Source organism: Rhyacophila brunnea, unplaced genomic scaffold (genome assembly GCF_057557595.1).
Source record: "Rhyacophila brunnea isolate RB1 unplaced genomic scaffold, BYU_Rbru_1.0 scaffold_3, whole genome shotgun sequence".
Taxonomy (NCBI): Eukaryota; Metazoa; Arthropoda; class Insecta; order Trichoptera; family Rhyacophilidae; genus Rhyacophila; species Rhyacophila brunnea.
Genome location: NW_028232965.1, coordinates 41,130,157 through 41,153,984, shown reverse-complemented (window position 1 = coordinate 41,153,984; position 23,828 = coordinate 41,130,157). Strand labels below are relative to the sequence as shown.

Genomic DNA, 23,828 nt, shown 5'->3' with positions numbered 1-23,828 from the left:
ATCGATCGGCGATGTAATCCCCGCACTGTACCGATTTTAGCCGCTGTTTCTATACCGTACAGCTGTATAAAGGTCAGGATTTTAATTTATTTGGTTAGATATCGGCGGAGCTCCACGCCGAATTTTCAAGATTTTACTGAAACATGCGAATTCCCTTATGATTTATATTACAGACGATAGCTATAATTACTAGGAGCACAATAATCAAATAATATTTCAGAAAAGTTATGTTTTAGAGACTCTACGAGGTTATCTATCTATTTTTCCTGCGAGTCTAATACCTTTCACGCATAACAGGTGGCCGCACTCATACATACACAGTTTATTGGCTGCACACACACACGTACTGCCATGTTTGGCCCGCTACCGATGTTGCTATGCAGTAAAAGATTTTGGTTTAGGCGTTCGAATAATTATTCGCTATAATATATGAATTTACTGGTTTTAATAATATTATTCGATTAGTGTGCTCATATTGATTATTTACATACAATTTAATATTATTATAAACTTATAGTAATCTTCTCGCTACTGCGTCCCTCGTCTTTATATTATCAATCATTCTTCCCCTTTCAATACCAGTTCATAGACATATTTATATATTAATTTAAACTTATACCTAACATTTTCATTCTTAATATTATCACAGGTTTTATACAGAACAAGGCAATTTATCATACTTCTTCCTTTCATTCTGTATTACCTTGTTTGTAGTAAATAGTTCTCCGTCCAGTATGTTTACTTACTGAACAGAGGACTTAAACCTGTGAACAAACAAACATTTACATATGATTATACAAGGAAGGCGATTTAGGCGTTTTTACTAAGCCGTATAGTTAGAGATCAGGTTTATATGTCGGCTTATAACTAATTAATTTACTATGGGTAGACGCCCGCCTACCTACAGGTGGTAACACTATCTGCAGTTGCATCTTTCAGGGGAACGAGGTCAAAAAAATCTACTACTTAGTTATTTAGATGTAGACATAGACTTCAGACATAGATGTAGACGGCTTCGAAAATTCTGCTAATTTTGAGTAGTCAATTGCGTTTGCATTAAATGGGTAAAGCCCTGTTGTCTTTTTTTATCTTCATCCGTTTTTGATGGTTTCCTTCTTTGTTTGATCCAAACAAGTTTTGAGTAATGGAGCAAAATCTTTTCGCAGCAGTTTTGAATTGTTATTTTGTATTTTCCAATTATGGATCGAAGTTTTCCATAAGCTTTTAATGGGGTGAGAACATGCCACGTCCAGCGGTTGTAGAAGATGCGTAGCATTAGGAAGCAATGCAATCAGCATTATTTTATGATTTCTGCAAAATTCCGCCAAAGGAAGGGACAAGTGCGAACTGTGGCCATCCATAAACAAGCAAGTTAGAAAAACTTTTTTGTTTTGGTAAGCCAGGGATAAAAAACATTTGCGATGTATTCAAAAAATGTTTGGCAAGTCATCCATCCACTCTCCGACTTATCAATACCCCAATCAGCTGGATATTTTTGCATAATATTGTTGGGTATCCTTTGGTAGCTGTACAAAATCATAGGTGAAGCCAATTCGCCATCAGCGCATACTGTGACTAGCACTGTCACACACTCCTTCTCGTCATTTAGATCGTGAAGCATGTCGAAATAATGATAGCAAATAATGTGCGTATCTATCTCAAGAGATGCAGAAACAATTGCTTCAGCAATAATTGTCATGTCCCAATGAGTATCGTTTTCAAGCAAATTGAGCTGTTGACATGCAGCACGAAATGTTGGGCACAATACACCATTTCCAGTTCGAAGTGATTCAAATCATCTCGGCCCACGAACATTCACCAGCAACAACCGCAAGTAAAAGCATTCGTCATTCTTTGGATGAACTCTGTAAATGTGACCAAGAGCATCATTAGAACGCACATCCGGATGATCAGGAACCGCATCGCCTTGCTTCCGACGTTGAAATTTCTTCGATGAAGTGTTCCAAGTGTAATAACGTGGCATCTCAGAGTAGAGCAACGTTCGTACAAACGGATCGCTTTGGCAAATCGAAAAGAAACTGGTCAATGTTGTCGCTGGAGGTGTTTCAGCACGTTAAGCAACATTCGATGCGTTGAAATAAACTTATTGACCATTCTCCAGATGCACCGCCAAATATACAACAGTAGGATGACATTCATGAATGGGGAATGAGAAAATACGCCAAATCGCTTCATTGCAGCTCACATATCGACCAACTTGATAGTATGATTTCATCGTTGGTACTGGGAGTTCACAATAAACGTTCATAATAATTGGTGGCGAATATTAGGGGAAAAAAATATAAATTAGGAACATTATGTACATACTTATTATGTTATCACATTGATACTGAAGACACGACATTGAGCCAAACTCAGTGGCATATTAGATATATCCTACCTCAAGAGAATCTCAATCAGGCCTGCCTGTTCTTGAAACCAAACAAATTCTGGCATCTTGTAAGGCCGTTAAATACCATTCACATGAAGTATACGATAGAACTAGTGATGCTGGCATAACATGGTAAAATGCAATAGGACTGGATAGCGACAGGGATTATTGGAGGTGCTGTGTGGTATTCATATGCTGAAGCTAAGGAATGGACATGAACTAAGAAAAAGTTATTTACATCAACAATCCAAAGTAGAACATGACGGCCTCCCGAAGGAATATTAATACATTTGGCTTAAAGTAACACTACAAATTTAACCGTTATTTTAAAATTATTAAAAATGCAAAGCATTAAAGAAACAATAAAAAATTAATGTAAATATGAATATGGAAACAAATTTAAATTAAAAAATAAATCATAAATCAAATAAATCAGAGCAATAACGTCACGTCTTCATATTTGCATTCACCGCTGAATAGTCTAGCAAAATACTGGCACCTGAAAAAGAATTGTTTAATAATTATTCAAGTATGTATTATCGGAACGCCAAAAACCGCCATATCGCTGCCTTTGGTGACACATATTTGCAGATGTATTTGATGGACTTCACTGAATTGCCATACTCCTACAAAAACTTTTGCAAAATTCACAATTTTTTTTTTTGCCATTGATATGTACATTTATTATATATATAATGACATTATCGCGAGCCTAATTATTCCTGCTTGATGCTTTATGCAAAAAGGTATGATTGTTGGTTTACTTTATGTCTTGTTTTTTTAATGCAAAAAAATCACGTACAACACATACAGTGCAAAATATACCTAAATAATATATAATTTTTTTTATTTTTATAAACAAATAAAACAGAAAAATATAGAGTTTGAAAATACTATTTATAACTCTGATAATAATAATGCCCTTATTAGCACTGATTATTTTAGGACAGATATATTAAATAGGTATGAGGGAATATTATTATTATGTGGAGAGGAAAATAGTAAACAAACGCTAGCATTTGTTTTAAATCAGTCCATTGCAAAAGTCGACAAATTAAATTTTTCTCCATTTGATATTGACAAGAGCACTTTTGAAATACAATTTTATTGGTGGATTTAACAAGCAAAGAGTTATGGAGCTCCAAATTTGTATGTCTTGCCACCAAAATTGAAGATTTGGAGAGGGAAATTGCAATTTAATTTCACAGCACAATTGGTGTACTCTAAAAGATCTATATAAAGTAGATACTGTTATTTTTAATACATGGAATAGCCTTCCGAACTCATATGACCAGTTGAAACAAATTGCATTTGCTATTTTTACTATATTCGAGTCTACATAATGTGTATGTGAACAATCATTTTCAAACATAAACAATGTAAAGAGCATTTAGAGAAGCCAAATAACCGATGAGAATTTGGAGCCGTGCCTGAAATTAAAAACTATAAGTTACATACCAAACATACAGAAACTGCCCAAATAAATGCAAGTTTGCACGTTCGTTTTAAGGAATGCTTGAAAATTGTGTGTAATTCATATTCTGTAAAAGTTATTTATAAAAATATATATGTATGGCTCTCGAATTTTTTTTAACTGTTGTCGTTACTCATATTTGGCTCTTTTGGTCCAAGAGTTTGCCGACCCCTGGACTAACCAAATAAGAATGTATGCATGCGGCAAGCCTCGTTTTTGCCATTCAATCGAATACATCCAGCATCGAGTATCCCCAAAGACGCGATGCTTAACAATGTAGTTCATCAGCGACAGGATTTTTTGTTTGAAGACATGTGCAGTGATGTCGTGCCGATCTCTTGATGTTTGTCCGGGGAGCAGCAGTTGAACAATTTCTATCCATTTCGGATTGCACGTAAAGGTGATGAATAGATCTTGACGACCGTAATGACGAATAATATATCATTGCATCTTGCGCATATTCATGCATATGACGCGGGCTGCCAATGTAAGTCGCCGGTAGAATAGTCAATCAACCAACATTAGCTGCATTTCCTTCAGTTCTGATTGCATCGTGTAAATGAATATACTTCTCCGAACGCATTTTGGCTTGGTTCAACCGAATGAAATTGAAGCGCTCCGTCTTGATTTTGACGTACATGTCGACGCAATATTGCTGAAGCAATCGACAAAATCGCAGTAAATAGTTGTCAGCATTTTGACAAATCATCAAACGATATGCGTAATAATTCATCGAGCTTCGAGCCTTCTTGGTTTCCTGAAATGAAATTAGAGAAATTATTGTCATGTTGAAATGAAAATTATGATATCGATACTCACCGCTCAATGGATTTATCATCTTGATATTGAAGTGATATCCATCGTCTCCTTGCCAAAACATCAGCGGGTATTGCAATGCATCGTATGAACGGTGTGTTTCGTACATTCGTTGCAGTTGTCCAGTGTCGCGACGTGTAAGCACAATATCGCGCGTTTCCAAGTTTTCACCAACAATCGCAATTGCGACTTCATCTATTGTTGGAGCGTTGAATTGGCATTCGTGTGTTCCAGCGGGCCGTTTATCCGCTCTGATCACGACTTTGTAGTCATCACTTGGTATGCGATCCAATGCAGTTTTGAACAACCGAACCAATGCATGATGTTCATGAAGTAGTTGCTGCAGATCTTGAAGAATTGCTCTTTTCATTGCCGTATTGATCGTTTCACACCGATTAAGTTGTTCCTCCATATTGCCAATGAAGTAAATTTGGATGAATTTATGCTGTGCGTCTTCAAGCGGTTGCAATGATCCAATTCGATTCGTGAATTTGGCCTTGGATCTGTAAAGTCGAAGGCGAAGTCAGAATTACTGATTTATGATCACCAAAGGAAAATTAACGTTAATTCTCTCCAGCAGAAATTACCTTGAATGTCTGATTGAATTCGCATTCTTCGATAATGTCTGCTCCAAATGAAGTCATTTGGAAACATCCGTTGTATCTTTGAGTGTTCGATAGAAAATGTCGTGATTCTGGTGTTTCACCACGAAGCAATTTCACCTTGCCACTGAGACAGCACAATCCAGGCGTTTCTCCAGAGAACTTTAATGCACCGCAATGTGATGCGAAAAGATGCGAGCTGCAGTCAATTGTACAATCGTATTGAAACGCTACTCGATTCAAATCAACACTTGAAGCATTTCTTCTTGCGCATCGAAGATTATCACGTTGTTGATCTGTGCGATAAGCTCAACAATTTCTCATCGCCAACTGAGCCGGACGTACTGCCTCTTTTGTTCTTGTGTTTGTGAATCACGAAGTCGGGCCATACTAATACGGCGCTCTTCTCGTGCGATTTCTTGTTCATCTGCAGTGGATTGATTCGCAATATTCCAAAGTCTAATTCCTTTACGGCTTCGTTGTGAAAGATTAGATCTTCTGGCTCGCGGCATTGTAAATAACACTGGAAAATTAATCACACAATTCAAAATTACGTAATGAAGCAATTATCGATTCGCGCACAATCACAAATTTGATAACCTCCCAAAATGAACATCTTCGAAGGCAACTTACCGTTTGAAAATCACGATTGAAATAGCTATTTGTGCACCTAGCTGGTAATCGGCTCGATTATTCCCGGAGATCGATTTTCGAATGAAGTCAGAAGGACGGAATTTGAAATTGCTAGGTAAATAATGAGCATTACCAGCGATGAGATCATGTAATTTTAGCCCTGGCGATGTACTTGATAGAACGCAAATTTTGAGATGTTTTTATTCGTTTGATTATTTTGATGGACGCAGTCGAAGAAGCAAAGAAGATTTAGGCAGGACTACATCCTCCAAAATTCGCTGGGGTCTACAACAAAGTCTCCCGGGATTATCTGAGGCACGCGCAACTGAATCAACTGTCAAAGGATAATGCACACAACGCCATTTACTTTTACTGGCTTTACCGGAACCACCATACAACGCCATTTACTTTTACTGGCTTTACCGGAACCACCATACAACGCCATGTTCATTCTTGTCCGTGTTTTGTTTCTGTCATGTATACGGATTTAAATTTTTTGTAATTTTCTTACTTTTCCAATGCGCGAGGAAACTTCTCGAGCCTGAGACAAACAAAAAAAAATCATCAAAATCAGTGAAAAGTCGTTCAAATGTTCACAAAACAGTCGAAGTAATTTTTTCCCATGGAAATCAATATTTTTTAAATGGTGCAGCAAAGTGAAGATATTTCTTGACTACGTTTCCCAGCTTTTTCTTCTGTCCAGGTATAAAAATATGGTTTGTCGGTATCGAGATCAACAATGCAGAAGTTATAAAAATTTATCTTTCGTAAATAAAATGCGGCTACCGCGCAAAATGTGATCACATATACAATATGGCGGTTCCTACGCTGTGATTGGTTAATAGGACAAAACATCGTATGATTGAAATCAAGTGCTGTAGAAATCATGGTTTGCTTGAATGTGTCATTTTCAGCATTATTTTTTTATAGGATAAAACATTCTTTGATCACTGATTCTGATTTCCTTTCATAGATTTCAATATGGACTATCAGAATTATTGACATTAAACGGCATTTGTTAAAATTTGTGACAAATCACGTTATGAATGTTTGCTCCTCAAATATAGCCTCAAATCTTGATACACAATCTTTACAATGAAAAATAAATATACACTCCAATATAAATAAGGTTTTATGAATATGAATTAACAGTGTAGAAATATTGGTTATGTTTACAACACGTGCTGTTTACTTGGTTGTATTGAACGACTAACTAAATTACACTATGCGCATGCGCATCGAGACTGAAGTGAATATAATCATAACAATAAATTGTGTTGCATCGGCGCGCGCAATTTCGTCACACGCCAAAAATACACTGATCTCTTTTCTGTGCGTTGTACTATTATCTACCCATCCTCTTATGTTGGTTTCACGAGCTATGGATTCCACCACAAGGTTGAATATCATAGTGGGTAGCGCATCCCCCTTGTCTCACACCTGATTCGATTTTGAAGCTTTCAGTTGGCTCATTTTGCACACTGACAATTGCTGGGTATCTGTCAGTGTGGTCTTAATTAGCCTTACTAGTTTTGAGGGAATTCCCAGTATTTTTAGGCTTTGCAGCATCTTATCCCTATTTACGCTGTCGAAAGGTTGTTTAAAATCAATAAACAGGTGGTGGAGTGTCAGGTTGTATTTGTGCGCTTTCTCCATAGTTTGTCTAATGAGATGGATGTGATCTATGGTGGATCTATTTGGTGTGATCTATACGGGTGGCCGACTTCTTGTTCTTCCACAGCTCACCCTGGGCGTGGTCATTGAGATCAGCCAGCATGAACTGTGGGACTCATTACATGATTTATTTTCGCCGCGTTATAGAGGGTTAACGTTCTTTTGTATAGTGGTATTGACTAATTAGGCCAGAGCGCATAGTTATGTCGTAAAAATTCCCTTTTATTAATGCCAACTGAGGGTCGGCGTTTTGGGTCGTGTCACTATGACAGTTATCTACATTTGGGTATGACCCCTTTTTTAAATAGTTATGCACTATTTCTAAATTTATATGGATTGAAGTTAATCTAAGGAGAGTGTTTGAAAGAGTTGAGTTTTTGTTTTGGTAACCACAACCATCTGTATACAAAACTATTTTTTTGGTTTGGATGTTTGCTGCTATGTATGATTCTAAAAATTTCATAAGTATCGTAGAAAATATATTGGCAGTCAAACCCCCTTCACACTTATCCCATAGGTAGCAAAAGCAACCCTTTGTTACCATGTTATAAATAGTATAATTGTGGACACAAAGTTTTGTTTTATAATAAAGTGCACCCGCTTCCAAAAAAGGGGCCAGTTTTACAGCTTTCATATCGATAGTGAACATTGCTATCTCTGCAGGTAATTCCATTGCTTCTTTTTCATCTGCAGCCTTTGATTGTCTCGCTTCTTCTTTCTTTTTGATGTGTTCTGCGTATAGTTCATTGGAGAGGTTTGAATGTTTAAAAGCGCAACATAAATCGCACTGATCCTTCTTTGGTTGGTAAATAGAAATGTTTTGTTTATCTATTTCACCGAAAAAGAATGATTTTTTCATCAGGTATGCACCCAATTCTATGCTTCTTTCTTTATAAACTCTATAAAGCGACAATTTAGAGTCAAATATCGGCTCTAGATAGATTTTAATAGAGCTCGCCCTGCAATAATGAGATGGAAGCTTCGGTAGATCTTTTAAATTTATCATTAAATTTCGTCCCCCTTCCATAATTGTATTATTGCGTCTACGTAATGGAACTTTCGAATTGGATTTTTCTGTTTGCATACCATTTTTGTAAGCTGTAATCCAATTTGTGACAGTAGCTGGGTCTAAAGCAATTATTCAAGCAATTATTTTCATACAAACTTGCCTTCTTCCTTTATCAATTTTCAAATAGTATACATGAGAATATTGCCTTCTTGACACAAAGACAGAAAAACGCTTTGTAGGAATATTATCTGTTAAAGAGCTAATATAATTTTTTTTTATATTTTCCCAAAAATAGGTAAACATTTGTTGGCTCTGAATATCGTCAAATTCATGGCAATGCCTGTTTTTAGAAGTCAGGCATTTCTTTGACAAACAAATAGGACCCATCTTTTTCAGTGCCTGGGATTCATTCAACAAGTATTTTCCATCGCTTGGTTTTTTTAAACTGATGTATTCTTTTCCTTGCATTCTCCTTCTCTTGTTAGTTTCTCTTGCAGATATTTTTGTGACAATTGTCACAAATCATTTTCCAAGCCAACATTTTCTTCTATATTATCAACACTTGGAGAAAAAATTGTTTTCTTCGGGGCATCGGGATCTAGGCTGACGGATATGTCTTTCTGTATTATTATTTTGTTTGTAGAATTATTTGAATTGTTACATTGTGGCGCAGCCTCATAATCCGGATCTAGATTGTCAGACACTCTTTCCTCAATAATAATTCCATTAGTATTTAATTCAATCTCAGGATCATCGTAAGGAAATGTATAAATATCATTCATCATTAAAAGTTTTTCAATATCAGCAGCAGACAAGTTATCCCCATTCATTATTTATTGTGCAAAATTTGATTCTTCTAATTTTTTGCTAAATTTGTTCAAGAAGTTCGTATATTTAAACATAACTGACTAGTTATAAGTGTTTGTGTGTAAATTAGTTTTATAAATACCTTAAATCTGTCACAGTTCATTTTCAATTGTAAATTGTATTTATAATGACAATTTCGTAGTTTGAAGGCAGCACCAACACAATAAATACGTCAACACCTCAAGACAAAATGACAGATAAATAATTTTCACAAATGAGGAGCAGCGTTCAGATAGATAATTTTGTATTTATGAATTTATTTAAAAAAAAAAACCATATTTTTGTTTGTTGTATAATTTTGAACAGACATAGGGGTTATTATTGCATACATATCATAAGTCCAAATAGTGAAAATTGTCATTTAGGTAATTTTGCGATGGAAACGATAATATCGTCACTGTTCTGGCAGAAAACACTAATTCGAAAAAATGACATATTGAGTTAGTACCAAAATGTTCCTTATTTCAAACTTTACCGTCTGGAAACCTTCTTAATAAATAAACAGTCTTTATTTTAAAGTCATCCTTTGTACGATTACTTAATAAACTCACATGATAGACCATTATTTCAAACATTTTAACAACTTCAAAGTCAAATTACTCAAAACTAGTATTCTCCATGATTGTATGGAGGAATATGTGTGTGGTGGTGCTGGTCCGGAGGTGTCAAGGTGGGATGGTTGTAAAATTAGTTGTGATTGGGAGCCGTGTGGAAGCTTGCTCAATGTGTGCAGTGATGATGTCAGTGTATATGTTTGTATTGGTGACTCTGTATGTTGGTTTGTTTGGTGGGTGTGTCCGTGTGGTGAAAATGTATGGTTTTCGAGTGATGTAGAATTTATTGCCTGTAAATGCACCCCATCAGAATCTCCATTATGCTGCCACTCTATTCGCAGATTGTCTGCAACAGATGCGAACGCAGCCGGGTTGTTGGTTGGTCTGGAAGCCAAGGGTGGACCACTGCCAATTCTCATGATGCTGGCCCTCTCTGCCGTGTCAGCTTTCCTAATATTTGACCTCATGGTATTCCACAAAGAGTTCAACATAGCGGCAGTTCGCTAGAATAAAGCAATTTTACCATAAATTATTAATTATATTGATGTGATATATGCGTATTATTCATGAAAATGATATTAAGACACGTAAAAGACCAATTTTTTATTAGCGATATTTAGCATTTACAGTAAACTGACAGTCACTATTCCCTCCATACCTGTCAAAACCTGAGGGTATCACCCCTATCATATAAGAGTATATCGTCCTCTTCAGCATTCGTTAGACATAATGAATCATCAGACTCAAGTACCATGTCAGATTCAGAATCACCAGAGGAGGCTGAATATTTAGGTCTTTTCTTCTTTGAAGAAGTATTTGAAAAGATGTTTTTCATTTTCTTTTCTTCCAAATCTTTCTGTTTTTGCAATTTGGTATTTTATGTTTAATTGTTAATTTGGTAATATTTACGTATAACACGTCTGTTTGCCGGGAGACTCACGAGGTGACTAATAATTACGTAGCGAGGCGCGAAGCGTGCAGTGTGGCCATTGCGATAGTATAGTGTGCGTCCATTCGCTAGGATATGTCACCTAGCTCTTAGCGTAGTACTAAGCACCGGCACCTACCTTACTTTACTTTACTTAATTTACTAAATTTTTTTGGTCAATTGAAAGACAATGTTGCCATTCCGTCCTTTTTTTCTTGTAATTTGCCAAAGAATGCTTTAGCCCATAGGGAATGAACCCTCTTTTGTATCATGTGAATTGAATAGTTTGTTGGATTTATTCCTTTTCCACAAGCCTTGATTTACAGCTCTTTCTTTTCTTGATTCAGGTGTGTCAATGGTGGAAATACTCTGTACAGATGTACTAGGTAAGGACAACGTCATGTCTGGTGATGTGATGTCTAGGAGTGCATTTGTGTCTAAAGGTGGCAAAGTACTCTGAAGTATAACGTCATTATGCTCTGGAATACAGCCATATATTTCATTCTGTGTAAGATCTGCTGGAGATTTCGTAATTTTTTCAATCAAATCATCAATTATTCCCAAATCTCCTCCAAATGTTTGTGTCATATTTGGCACACTGGAAGAACAGCTAAAACCCGATAATCCAGGATCACTAGAAGTATTATTGGAATTTGGCATGTATTCGGAGTCTTCAGATAGGGTAAAATCTCCCTGGTTATCATGGGCTATGCAATTTTCATCCAGACATTCAATGCTTGTAAAATTACATAATGTATCATCACTTCTGCTTTCTGTAAGCGAAAAACTATATTCTTAGATATTATTATGAGAGCTATATTTAAAAAATATTCTTAGTTATGATAGCAGTATTAATGTTATGTAAATTGCATTTCTTTTTCAAATTTCATGTAATAAAATTCTTTTCGACTTTTTTGACTACCGTATTTATAAAAGTATAGTATAAAGTATTATCAATAAATATGCAAAAATAGGCAAGTATTACCTACTTATCACACATATCCATATTCCACAATCATGGAATCGATACAAGAAGAATAATTAATGTAGGTTGTAAATTAAAAACTCAATTTGTCACTGACAAATGTTTTACGTTGATCCCAGTTCATTTCTGACCGAGCTCTCTTCTGACCGAGATTTCTGATGAGCTGAATGGCTGAAAACGCGCCTGTCCATTAGATACTACTATATAGTGATTGTCTTAATCGTCGCCAAAATAAATGTCGACAATTCGTTGACGAGCAGCATATGCCTCCCTTAATCTATTTTCATTCTGCGTCTCATTATATACGAATTCCGATGAAACAGGCTCAACAGGTTCTCGATTCGGTATCCTGCAAAAGAAAGAAAAAGAGATGTGTTGGCACATGACAGACTGAGTCTAATGTCACATCTATTTAAGTAATGTTTTCATTTATTTGAAACTTCAATAATTACCTATAATGTTGCATCATGTTGTGCAGAATACAACACGCATATATTATCTTTGTTGCCTTCTCAGGTTTGTAATGGAGAGCCCTATCTCCTCGTAGGCATCTAAATTTTGTTTTCAGTACACCGTTCAGCCTCTCTATGACATTCCTAGTTGAGCAGTGGGCAGCCGTATAGCGAGCTTCAGGTGAATCTACCTACCTCAGCACGTAGAATCGGAATAAGCATGTTTTTCTCTACCGCATACCCTGAATCACCTGAAATGTTTTTTAAATCAATCAATACCAAGAGGAAATGGAGAATGACGAAGGACAATGAATAATGACAATCTGTTCATTTTAATTGACTGAAATCAGGATTTAAATAAATTTGAAATGTTATAAATATGTACAGTCTACCTGGTAACTTTGAACGATTTTTGCGTTATTTTTGCGATTGCGTTTGTTTTTGTTATGAAAGTTGTGATAAAGTTCTTATGAATATTGGGGACTTATTCGTATATTTAATGAATTCTACACCAAATACGAACTTTAAAGACTTTTTGAAGGAAAAAATCGAGAAAAAGCGAGTGTTCAATGTTACCTGGTAAACTGGGTAACATTGAACACCATTATAGTTTATATCGAAATTTAATATTTTTAATAATATAAGACCTCAGGGTATCTTTGAATCAAACAAATTTCATAAAAGTTGTCAATTCGTCTTTCTAAAACCAAACAGTTCAGTGTTGCAAGTGGTGGATCAATATTTAAAAAAAATAAGGACAGCGGAAAATACCAAAGAAACTACGTCAATATGCTCACTGTTTTATTATCATAACAATATACATATAGATAGTTTCGTTACCATAGGAGTAAAAAAAAAATTAGAGTTTATTACATAACATATTATAAAATAAAAATATTATCGATTAATCGCCCCACTCCATGGACAAACGGGCATCGATGAAGACGAACACGCCATTTTTTTTGTAATCTCACTAGGCTTTAGGAGGTTTACAATGTTCTTGGAGTTTGTCAATAAATTGTCTGGTGGACATGTCAGCCTCCACCCCATACCACCAAAATTTTTTTGGAATGTGCGTAACCCAACTTGCTGAGTGTCAATTTTTATAATTATTGCAGGAAAAAGACAACTTTCATAATTTATAATGCAATAATTACCAACAGACATTGCATCATTGGGAGACGTTATATTTTCAAAGTTGTCACTGTCTTCGATGAAAACACCATGTTCATCGAGAACGCCATCTTCAACTAGAACGCCATTTTCATCGTGATCGATTTCTTCAATTAGAATGCCATTATTGGAAATAACAAATTCTTGTATTGTTTCATCCTGGTCTATAGAATTTGTATAATTATGATTAACATTGTTCGTCTCTGCTCAAATTGATGGTATTTTCGTTTTCCAATTCATTGCCTTCAATATATCCAGTAATTTCCAAGGATGCAGAATTATTTTCAGAATGTGACGGTGAAGAACAATGCGTGGGGTTAGTATGTATTTCAGCAGATTCTGTTTAGTTTTAATAAGTTCCAATAGTTTTCTTTTTTGGCTTATTTTTCGATACGGCTAGACGTCCTCTTTTAGAAGTTTGTGTCAGTTTTTGTCTAGCTGTTTCCTCTTGCTTTATAGTAGAGTTGCACATCTTCCAACGACGCACTCTTACCTGCGTGAACTGGTATTTGAAACTGACGCTTGACGACTCTCTTCAGTTCAGATTTCCCACTAATATTTGACAGGTGTCATATTATTTTCGGTAGATGGTGCATTCATGAAACATACTAATACAGGAGATGAAAATTGTCAAAACGAAATATTACAGTTTTGTTCAATGTTACCCAGGAAGGAGTTCAAGGATACCCAGGTTGACTACTGTTGTTTCATTTATTATCCTGCTCATAACTATGCTGGCGAAGGGTGGAGGTAGGCTGTTAAGATCCGCCATAAATAGTGCACACTAGTAAAGTTCGACATACCCAAGAGAACAAAATTCCCAACTCTTTCGTTGTGTAATCGTTCCATTTCCATTTTTCCACCATTGATTGATTGAATATAAATTGGTCATGAACACTGCCTGGGAATTTGGCACTCACTGCCAGAATGTTCATGTCCATAATAGATACCTGCATAAAAATAAATGTCATGTTAATGAGTTCGAATGTTAAGTTATTCGTAATGAGGATGAAGGTATCAAACAACATACTAAAATTAATGAAATGCATCCAATGATACCTGTGAAACGTGCCTTTTCTTGGAATCTGAAATAAAAACAAAATTTTACTGACACATAATATTCCAGTTCAATTATTATTGAGTAATTTGTGTGTATGCGTTGGTACTCTAGTTACATGTAAAATTGTATAAATTGGTCAGAGGGTATTAACACGATACTAAAAATAATGCATTTGCAGTTCGTAGATATTAAATGTGATTCTGCTGCTTGGGATATTGGCATAACATATGCGGCGCTGGCTAGTACTAGCCATCCCCGTTATATCTAGTGTGAATCTGTGGCAGTGCCTTTTGGGTTTTTTATTAACCTCTTCTGAGTTTATTGGGCCTCAGTAGCTTCGCGGCCGATCCGACGCCCAATTTATGATCTGGATTGGTGCATCTCAGGGTATATTAAAAAGCTTTGAGCATTCTCCTTCCGTCCGTCGATTTCCGCACCTACGCAGTTGGGTAGCTATCAAACATCTTCCGTCTTCTTGTCCAGTTCTGGGTTTCTGGAGGTGTTTGGGGAAGATGATTCTCGATGTCTTCCGTGTTCGTCGTATCCTTCTGGTCGTCGTGGCTTCAGCTGTTGGCGTCATCGCCTCTAGGTAGGCTAGCTCTGTGGTTCCTCCATGGCTGCGCGCAGCACAAGAGTTCAGGGTCTCGGCGATTGGATGATTGATGCAGTTCCCTCGAGTAGCAATTTATCTTTTTTGCTTTGCCCTTTGTCTTTGTGATTTGGTATTTATTATTTTTTAATACCTAGGGTGGGTGGGTTCTTAGACCTTTACTTAGGTCAAGTGACAGACTGACCACCATCTTTTGTTATTTATATTATACTCAAGGGAAGTTCGATCTCCGGGTGACACAATAGGGTCCCGATTGCGGTCGCTGAAAAAGAGTGGATTGGTCTGTAAGGAAGTAAGGGATGTGGAAATCCAGGGGGGCATCAGTAAAAGTACCTTTCTAGGCCGGTCGAATTCTGTCTGTGCGTGGATGAAAAACAATATTAATTTACCCGTAGTAAGTATGTACTCCACTCGATATTTTTATTTTGTTTTGACAGCCGCGTATATGATCGAACCCGCAAATCTAGAGGCAGCGATATCGCGACGATTTTTCAAAGTTTTGTGTCTTGCATGTCAATTCTCAATATGTAAATTTGATGTACTCTCTCCCGTTCTCGCACTACCACGCCCAATTGAGGTACCGTTAAGTATTAACACTTTTCGCGCCTAACTTGTATACATAATTAACAACCGGAATGCGTAATGTGCTAAATGTTACATATTTTATCACTTTAGCTGTTTTTCGATGTTAAGTGATATGTTAGAATAGCCTCGCAGGCGTTGACATTGATAATATGATGTCAGTTACCGAAAAATCTCATTTTATGAAAATGTGTATTTACCAACTTCTGCCAGCAACTTTATATACTGATAATTTACGTTTATAGTAAATTTGACTATCGCCAGCGAATGGTACTGAAAGTACAGCCTGCATATCAAAAGTTATCGCTCTGAACAATGTTCCTTTATCATTAACTGCTCTGTTTTTGTCTTCTTGTTTCATTTCTAATGCTTCGCGTTCTCTCTTTTTATGAAGATTGTATTCTTCAAAAATACACTATGAAATAAATATTATTACTCTAAAATATAGATAAAACTGAATTTCATGTTTTCAAAATGATTTAACTTTCATGTTGTGAAGACAACAAATTGTGCTATAAGTACAGTGAACACATGTCTTGATGTGGTGACCCAAACCGGATGTTAAATAATCTAGTAAATACACTCTGAAAGAAAGAAGGTGTCACAGTTTAATCCTGGCGATGTTTCATCGTTGTACGTGAGAAACGTTTTTATCACACTCAAGTCTGGTTGAAGGTTTGCGGTCTATTCCTCTGCAATTCTACTGCTGATTGAAAAATGGCATAGTTATCTAATACTATTGTTTCGTTCCATATAAATATACTTTTGTAAACACCCAGTGTCACCTTGTAATGCATTTCTCCTTGGACGACTACATTATTCGATAAGGTTCGCTTCATGAATACCCATTTGCATTTAGTAGTTGAAAATGCCAACTGCTGATTTTTTTTATGTGAGTAAAAAAGAAAACAATGATCACAGGAATAAATCGATGAAAAAATTGCTAAAATAGTATTGCTATTTTTTTAAGACAAGAAAAATTTACTTAGTGCTGGATTTAAAAAAACCACAAGCTTAGTTTTTTCTGCCTTCAACCTTTCTAAAAGAGGAATGGATATAAAAAAAGTTGGTCTAACTAAATAAATGATTATATTTTTATTCCTGTCTTTTTCCAGTTAGTTTAAGTGCTAATCTTTCTCAAAGAGGAATGGATATAAAAAAAGTTGGTCTAACTAAATAAATGATTATATTTTTATTCCTGTCTTTTTCCAGTTAGTTTAAGTGCTAATCTTTCTCGTAGGCTTATATTCTTCAAACATTTTATAAGACTCACCTTCCTCGCCTTGATGGATATCAAACCTAACAATGTAGCCTTCTCGTTCCCCGTTTGATTGGATTAATCGGGTTGAATTGCTTCATGGACCTACATCCTTTAAAAGCAATCATTGATTCGTAGACGCTTAATTTCCTTGTGCCACTATTATTCATGGTTTCAAATGTGCTGTCCAGCTTAGTCACTGTCGATCTTAATTTGAAAAGTTTATCGGTGTTGTTTTTTTGAAACCTTTTAACTTGATATTTTAGCGGAGACAGGAGCGCCCTTGTAACCCAGTCTACCGGAAGGCAGTTACATGTGAACTGTCAGATTGGGCGTATCCGTTTTACTGTTGTCTATGCTCCAGACATGAGCATAGACAATAGTGTGACAGTTTGTAGAGTTTGATAAAACCTCTACAGAACTATCGAAAAAGCTGTGAAGAGTTCGCGGTTGCTTGGCTGACGACACATTTTATTAAAAAAACACTAATAAAAGGAAATAAATATTCCTGCGTAGGCCTCCAATTATTGTACGATTTATAATTCAAAACATTAATGGCCCCGGGTTAACTCTTGCGTTCGTCAGAATGGTAGGCCATTCTGACGGTGCCCAAATATTTTTTTTCCAATAGTTTGATTCGATGCAAGAATGCATCGAATCCACGGGCATATACGTGTGCCCCGGCAATAAATAATTTAACATTATGTTTTTTATACTTTTACTTATGTTATTTATAAAATAAATTAACATCGACATAACTTGCCGATTATTGTGCTGCCCTGGACAGCTATCACAATAGAGCGAGATATTTTTTTTCACTGTATTATCGTCAACCCCTAGCAAATAACTGTATAGAATTGAACAGATTTTATTTGATCCTCGGTTACCATCTATCTCTCCCCACAGATAGCAGTGCCCTCTGCTTGTAACACTCTCATAACATGTAAAATTATATATTGCGTACTTCCGAGAATAGTACAACAACATGCTTTCCTCGTGTGAAGCGTTAAATGTGTCATGAACTCTTCATTGTACATTGCAATCCTTTATACTTTTCACACGTTACACACTTGTCCTTTTTTGGAGTGTGAATTCCTATATTAAACTTATTTCTAAATATGTCTTTAAACACTTTTTCTTTTACTGCAACTCGACCTTCAGATTGTTTTTGCGATTTATACACTCGATAAACGTTTGATAAATTTTTGCAATCTGATGTCAAGTATTTTTTCTGGGTATTAGCGCGATTGTAGTGGGATGGAACTGCTGGCAACATATGAATAAATTTCACCACCTGTGACATAAGAGCCACAGGTGTTTTGTTTGATGAGCTTTTCTTCCCACATTTGTCATCCTGCGGTGCATTAATTTCACTCTTATGTAAATAGGTATATTTAAAAAAAATTTGGCTGATATTAAATGTCTTTAGAATAAATTGTTGACACACTTGAAACCGGGTGTCATCCTTAGGTAAAAAATAATGGAATGACGCACTGCGCCGTTTTCCTACAGCACCGGTTGTAATATACGAGGGTGGGTCAATAATTCCTTAGAAAAAAGCATTAAAACAGTTTTTATTTTTGTATTTTTTTTTATTTCTCAACATAATCTCCTTGGAGCTCAATACACTTGGTTAGACGTTTCTCAATTTTTTTTAAACCGTCAGAAAAATAAGTTTTCGGAAGGTCCTCAAAATAAGCATTTGTCCGATCGATGACTTCTTCATTTGAAAAAAAAACGTTGTCCACTTAGCCATTTTTTTAAGTTTGGGAAAAGGAAAAAGTCACTGGGGGCTAAATCTGGCGAATACAGTGGGTGGTCGACCAATTCGAACTTCAATTCTTCAATTTTAGCCATTGATCGTAAACATGTGTGAACACGGGCATTGTCCTGATGAAAGAGGATTTTTTTCCTGTTTAAATGAGGCCGTTTTTCTTCAATTTTGTTTTTTAGCTGGTCCAATAAAGATGCATAATAATCCCCTGTTATTGTTTTTCCTTTTTCCAAATAGTCAACGAAAATAATTCCACGTGCATCCCAAAATACAGTAGCCATAACCTTACCAGCTGATTTTACGGTTTTCGCCTTTGGACATGGTTCGCCTTTCGCAATCCACTGCTTTGACTGTTCTTTCGTCTCGGGGAGTATAGTGGTGTATCCATGTTTCATCTACAGTCACAAAGCGACGAAAAAATTCATCTGGATTGCGTTGCATGAGCGACAACAGGGCTTTAGATGCCACCACCCTATTGCGTTTATTGTCGACTGTGAGCAAACGCGGCACCCATCTTGCAGAAATTTTTTTCATGCCCAATTTGTCATGTAAAATAGAAATGACGCTACCTTTTGAGATCCCTGTAACCTCAATTATCTCACTCAACTTTAATCTTCGGTCACTTAACACCATATCGTGGATTTTATTGATCATTTCTGGTGTAGTCACCTCTACAGGACGTCCTGAGCGTGGTTCATCCTTTGTTGATGTACGACCACGTTTAAATTCATTTAACCAGTTATAAATAGTTGCAAGTGAAGGAGCAGATGTGCCGTGAACTAAATCCAACTCATTTTTTATTTCCTTTGCTGTTAACCCTTTTATATTAAAATGTTTAATAACAGCTCTAAACTCAATTTTCTCCATTTTTGTAAACAAGCAAATTTTTTTTTTAAATGTACGAGAAACACACAACAACCCGACCAATCTGATTGAAACTTCGCAGCATACTGAATCGGTAGTGCCGCTGCATGAAAACAAACCGCTTACAGTACTAGTCGCGCCACCTGTCGGCTTTTCTAAGGACTTATTGACCCACCCTCGTACCTCCGTTTTATGTGGCTCTGTTCCATTGTGTTAATTAAAAATGAACACTTTTGTGGGTCGTCAAGTTATTAAAAATGACTATAAAAATAGCAAACAACAGAAAAGCAGTCATATAAGTTGAAAGTAGTTAGTTGTAATTAATTTCTAAAATAAGTAAAAATAAAAAAATAGAATTAAAACAATCTAATATACTTAAATGATTTGAAAATCATATAAATCAGTATTTTGTCTAAAAGTTGTTAAGAGTTAACAGGCAAATCTTTCCAAAACTTCATTCGGTTATTTGGAATAATACCTTTTCCAGAGTCGATTAATTTAGATATAATATTATCCTTTTTTTCTTTAGTTATTCCAATTGGAGTTTTAATAATACTAGGAAAAGGTATACTGGATTTTAATACTTTTGCAGATAAGAAGTTCATTTCAATCAGTGGTCTGTCAAATGTCTTTTTGTACGTCTGTGTCAATATTGGTATATGTAAGTATTTTGTCCTCTATTTGCGATAACTTGTACACAAAACCTCTCTTTTGCCATTCAATTGTATACATCCAACAGGTAACCTTTCTGAAAATTTGGCAAATATGGTATTCATTATATTTTTGTACTTTCGTCGGAAAATTCTCGCAATCAAATCGTGACGATTTGTATAGTTTTGATCGGCTAGCAGTTTGTCTCTTATTTCCTGTCATTTCGGATTGCAGGTAGGCGTAATGAACAAATCTGGAGTTCCATATTTTCGGATATAAGTCATTGCATCTTGAGAGTATTCGTGCATATTTCTCGGCCTTCTGACAAGTGAAGATGGAAGTATAACTAATTTTCCTTGATTGTTAGGATCTCTGTCGTTGACCATCGCATCTCTCAAGTGAATGTAGTCGTCTGCTCTTAAGGTTTTCTGATTTAAATGAATGTAAAGCAATCTCTCACTTTCTATTTTTGCATACATGTCGACTAAAAACTGGTGGAACAGCTGTCAACAGTTAATGTGGTTGCTCTCGTTTCGTACCACTATTCTATAGGCATAGAAATCTTTGGCCGAAACGGTCTTTGTTATCGTTTGTTTAGTTATGGGGTTGACTTGCTTGATGTTGATATAATATCCATCTTCAGCCCATGGAAATAACAGTGGATACTGTAAAGCGTTATAGGATTTGTGGGTTTCCGATATTCTCAGAAGCTGATTATTTCGCTTATGTAGTACAATATCGCGCCTTTCAAACTCATTGCCTTCGATCACAATTGCTACTTCATTTAAAACGGCGGTATTATATCCTCTCCTGTGTTCCCCGGGCGGTGTTCTGGCAGCGTGGATGACAATTTTCATATCATCATTGGGCATTTCGTCAATAGCAATCTTAAAGTCACGAACGTAGACATTTTCAAGATATAACATTTGTTGTAAATTTAGAATATCCCTTTTAATTCCGGGATGATTCAATAAACGCTGATCCATTTCTTTTTGTTTGTCACCCATGAAATATATTTGCAAAGATATTGCTTCTTGACCCCAACGGTAAAAGTGATCCAGCTTTATGGTAAACCTGCCCTTAAATTTTAAACGTTGGACAAAAGCCACGTTGAATCAGAATTGGTTAAGTGGTGCCGAATGAGGTCATTTGGAAAGAGCTGTTCAGTTGTCTTAAATTTTTTCTCACATAGGTATGTAGAATTCCCTATATAATTGTTCAGAACTTCTGGTGGTTCACTTAGTTCTGGTAAGCAAACTTTTCCATTTGAACAACAGATTCCAGGAGGCTCTGCTTTAAATTTTTTGGCACCGCAAAATTTGCAAACATTAACCATTTTACCAATGACCAATTCCGTCTGACTTTCATATGAGATGCTCGGATTGTAATTAAAAGCTTCATTATTTAATGAAGCCCATCCAGATGAGCGATAATTATATGATCTTTCGCGCAAGTTGGTCAATCTGATATCACGGGTAATCGGTTCTTCCGAAGATTGAACAATATCTTGTCTTATCTGTTGGGCTTGGATTCGAGTTTGTGTTGCGGTTGGTGTTTCTGAGGTCCTGATGTTTTGGTGTTGTAGCCGTTGAGCTTGAAGCCGACTATGTGTTTCTGAGGCTCTCATGTTTCGGACTCGTAGCCGATTAGCTTGAAGTCGGCTACGTCTTGCAGTTGGTGTCTAATCGATGTAGATGGAATTGGCTCTGAAACTGTCTTATTGTAGTCAAATAGTTCATCTACACCAGATAAATCATCTTCAGTCTCAATGTCAGGTAGCATCATTCTCAATATTATGATATTATAGGATCTATTAACATATCTGCGCCATCTTCCTTATTATCAATATATTCGGCATCATCAAAAATAAAGCTAATGCTTTTACCAGCTTCCACTTGGATACGTTTGCCTCTCTTTTTCGTCTCAGAATTACTATTCCCTCTGGTGTCTTTCAAAAAATCTATGAACGTATTAGTCAATACTGATGAAGTGCAATCAGCGGTTGGTTCTTCTTTGAAGTTTGGTAGTTTCTTGAGAACTCTGTACCTATCCAAAAGAACAAACACCACACGCTGCAGACCCAGTCATAATGTTTTCAGCACTCTGTAAACCCAAAGCCGTAAAAGTATTATTCAGAGGCTTCGGAAATTCAGATTTCGGGAAAACGCCTCTGTTGGTTTTTTTTCCATGCAATAAGAGATTCCCTCCATTTTTTTTAATGAGCCAAAATAAGCCACATCAAGAGGCTGGCAAATGTGCGTAGAATTTGGTGGCAATAGTACGAATCTGATGTCATTCAAAGTACACACTTCAATGACAGGTTACGATAGATGGCATGATAAATTATCGGCTATTGGCACTCGTGGTGACTGGCAATTTAAATATGGCAGGGTTATTTTATTTGTAAACCAGTCTTCAAAAATAAGACCGTTAAACCACCCACTTTTATTACAATTATATCGAGCCACTGCTGGTCCATTTTCTATCCATGTTGGATGAAAGTGCTCGGCCCTGTATACTATAAATATGGCAGTAATAATTTACAGGAGCCACTTGCTGCAATCATAACTGAGACACTAGTTTTACTGGAATCAATTACATTTTCTGGATGCTTAGCCCCTCTCTTGACAACATTTTCCCAGAATCATCCGAGGAATTGGTCTCATCGTAATTAATGATTGACTCAGGTTCAACATCTAAGAGAACAGTGCCCAAATTATCAAAATATCTTTGAATGGTTTCTGTGTTCACTTCAGTTCTTACGCGTTTTATATTTTCGCCGAATCGAACTGTTATATTCTTGTGGCGTTTTAAAAAACAGTTTGACCATTCGACCCCAGGAAAGTCGTTTTTAAATTTTGATACATTGATTCCTTTTCTATCTTGTATTTGAATGTCCTTAGTAGTTAACCTGTTCTCTGCCAAGAGGTATTTGTATGGCCATATACGGAGGGCCGCGATTTTCTTTGAAAAAATAAACCTTAGTAAATATACTTTTTTTGGCTTTATATTAATACTATATCATATAGACTTACCAAATTAATACACGATGTGTCCATTTACGCCGTTTTTTATCCAAATAAATCACAATTAATGTTTCACAAAACGTCAGGGTTGTCACAACACTTACACAGTAAAGATGAGAACGTGATAATGTATGAGAAGTAATTCTACAATGTGCTACTTTAGTCTTAAAACCAAATAAAAATATAACGAATTCAAAAAAAAATTAATAGTCTTCTACCGTGTGGTATGTCTCAAAACAAGGTTCAACGCAGAGAGCCACTTTGCACTGTTTGCACTCATACCTTGATTCTCTTCGAAGTTTCCTGGATAAACACACCACACATCTTGCCATTGTTTTGACTTTTTTAGCACTTGGAGGTGATTTTGCCATAAAATGCCTCTCTGTGAGACGCGATGGCAATTCTGAATGTCTTTTCCTAACTGAAGATTTGGAAGGCACAACA

At 36.1% G+C, this 23,828-nt stretch overlaps 1 pseudogene; it reads right to left on the bottom strand.

The window, feature by feature from the left end:
* Nucleotides 1-4,258: 4,258 nt before the first annotated feature.
* LOC147068371 (uncharacterized) lies at nt 4,259-5,944 on the bottom strand (annotated as a pseudogene).
* Nucleotides 5,945-23,828: the final 17,884 nt, after the last annotated feature.